This window comes from Ochotona princeps, chromosome 22, assembly GCF_030435755.1.
Source record: "Ochotona princeps isolate mOchPri1 chromosome 22, mOchPri1.hap1, whole genome shotgun sequence".
Taxonomy (NCBI): Eukaryota; Metazoa; Chordata; class Mammalia; order Lagomorpha; family Ochotonidae; genus Ochotona; species Ochotona princeps.
In genome coordinates this window covers 11260809-11263934 of record NC_080853.1, presented here as the reverse complement: position 1 = coordinate 11263934, position 3126 = coordinate 11260809, and positions in this window count along the sequence as shown.

The window sequence follows — 3126 nt, the reverse complement described above, 5'->3', positions numbered from 1 at the left end:
TGCCTGTTAGTGTCTTTATTGTGGGCAGCACTGGAATGCGTTACTGGGTTTGGCTGCCTGGCATCTGAACTCTTTCCTAATTTCAGAGAAACTCTGCTGATCTCTTGAGCCCTGATGAAGGGCAGTAACTGTCTCCACTTCAAGTCACTGGAATGCTTGAGACTAACTTTCTCAGGCTCCTGAAACTGTGGGGCCAGGTATGTGGCCCAGGGTGCCACCTGCACTGACCTGTGTGATTCAAGGGAAGGACTAGGATGTTCTTTCCAGCAGTAGCTGTACTGACTTCCTGGTGTAGGACAACAGTGGCAGCAACGGCCGCCACGTTTCCTCTACAGAGCAGTGCTGCCGCACCAATACATAAAGCCTCCAGCCACATTCTCCGGCTTTCCCAATGATTCCAAGGGCTTCTGATCCCTTCAACACACTCCTATTCTTGCTTCACTGGCCGCAGTTTCTGAGTGTCTGCCCATCCTACACCAGTTTTTGTGCAGCACTCTTGTGTCTGTTACCAATTTTCATTGACACACTCTAAGGTAGGAATGACCACTATCCTATCTTTTTTTTTTAAACCAATGAAGAAATAGAAAAGCTGTTCCTTGCCTGTGAGTCACAGAGCTAGTTAAGGACAAGAGTCCACTGAGCTGGCTCCAGGGCTCTCCCAGGTGAGCTCTGTGCTGGCTGGCCCCTCCCTCTGAGGCCCAAGCACAAGGACTGCCAACTTGGCTAATGAAAGCCAGGATAAGCACTGGCTGGCAGAGGTCACTGGGTGACCAGCCAGGTCTGAGCCTGGCTTCCGAGGTCCTGCTGGGTTTCTCCTGACACGGGAAGCTCAGGCCTTGGACAGAGCGGGTGGCGGCTGAAGACTTGGTGAGCTGGCCATCCATGATGCTGCCTGTGTTTGGAACTAGTCCTTTCTCAAGGTGGCCGACTGGACGGGATGAGCACATCCCAGCTCCTCAGTCAGGACACCCCACACTCATGGGATGATGCATGTGGCCTGACCCCTGTCTACAAGGCAGTGGATAAGGTCCCCAAAGCCGTGGTTCCCACCTCACAGTGGACTTCCTAGCCTTCTGGTTTGGGGATCAGAGGACATACTTTCTTGGGGTCAGTGTGTCCTGATGGTTTTATTGCATTTCCCTCTGATTTCAGTCCCACTCTTTCCCTTCTGTTTTTACGTACCAAGTCCCCTGCCTCAGGACTCACGGGGGGTGAGGCTGAGACTGTGGGAAAAACGTCAGTGATGTCACCTACTGGAGATCACAGTGGGGTTGGGAAGAGAGCTAAGAACTCTGAAACAAACACTACTGGTTTCCACCTTAGCACTGCCAGACATGGACGATGGTAAGGGGAGCTCAAAATCCCAACCTGCCAAAGCCAAATGCTTTGTAGCGTCTTAACTGTCTGATCGTACTGTCAAGAGCACGTACTCAGCTGTGGGTCATGAAGCACGTGATTCTAGCTTTCCTAAGATTGTAAAAGGTACAACCAACTTTCACCAGGACAGAAAATAAAAATGAAGAAAAGCAGCACTGTGCCTGTGCTTACTGAGCAAATTCCAAGTTTCATACGCATCACCTACAGTCCTCACAGTAAATCCACACTCAGAAATTATTAACTTAACAGAGGGATTAAGCAGTCCGCCTAAGGTCACTCAGCTGGTACGAGGCATAGCTGGGAACTGAACGTGGTGGCCACCTGCCGTAATGCCCTTTCTCTAGACCTGTCAACGTCAGGAGCAGCGCTGGGGCAGGTGGTCTTTTGGTCTTCCAGCAAATAACGACTGCAAGACAGACAGAAGGATCTCCAACATCAGTCCCAACCTTCAGCCGACACATCACTTTATCTCGCACTAAAGATGTAGCTTGCCCAAGTGTGCACCAAAGCACGGCCTCCCCGAGAAAAGCTCTCTCACCCTCCTTAAGCTTTCTGTGATAGCCGTGCTGAAGGGGCGACACCATGTGTATGTTCTAATATCCTGAACACCTTCAAGATAAATATAAGTGTCAGTCAAAGCCGCAATTGCCGGCTCCCGTCAGGCACAGCCTTTGATGCTCCCATTTGTTTTTTTAACATTTATTTATTTTTATTGGAAAGTCAGATATACAGAGAGGAGGAGAAAGAGAGAGGAAGATCTTCCATCTGACGATTCACTCCCCAAGTGGCTGCAATGGCTGGAATTGTGCCCGTCCGAAGCCAGGAGTCAGGAGCCTCTTCTAGGTCTCCCACATGGGTGCAAGGTCCCAATGCCTTGGGCCGCCCTCAATTGCTTTCCCAGGCCACAAGCAGGGAGCTGGATGGGAAGTGGAGCTGCTGGGATTAGAACCGGCGCCCAAATGGGCTCCTGGTGCGTGCAAGGCGAGGACTTAGGCACTAGGCTACCGCGCTGGGCGCGCTCCCATTCTGCAGGCGACCGCAGGGCAGCATCTTGCGTGGGGTCACGGCTCATGGGCACAAAAGTCTGTGCCCGAAAAGGCCGTTCCCAGCCCTTGCCTTTATGAATGTCTAGCAGCTCAACGAACCTGCCCCTCTTTCACAGTTTCCTGATACCGTTATATTTTTCATGTTTGGATCTAGCCTGCGGATTGCTAGAGGGCGATAGGTTTCCCTGGGGAGCTCCAAGATGAGGGGTTAATATAAACACCCCTTGTAACCATTCTCACTCGCCAGTCCACTCTCTTCCGCGAAGTCTTCCCTGGCCTCCCAGTGCTCTCGCATCACGCATCATGCATTAGGCCACCAGGAAGCGGATCCCACAAGCCTGCAACCCACAGTCCCTAATAACAGCCCCGCTCCATCCTAGCGACGGCCGCAAGGCCCCGCCCCCGACGACCCCGGCTCTCTGCGCCTGCGCCCTGGGGATGGCCATTGAGGGGTTCACTAGTCCCCGCCGGAAGCCTTCAGTCCTCTCTTCCCTCAAAGTAGTCGTTAGCTTGTGCTCTTAGAGTCCTGACACCCCCCCCAAGCTTCTAATAACAACAGCTATTAAGAAAAAAATAAATCTGGTTTCTTTGAGTAGAACGTTAATTCCCATCGTGTTTAGATTCACCCCCTTGCCGAAAATAATGGTACAGCCCCGTCCGCCCACCTGCTTCCACCCCCGAGCACGTGCGACGTACGGGCGCC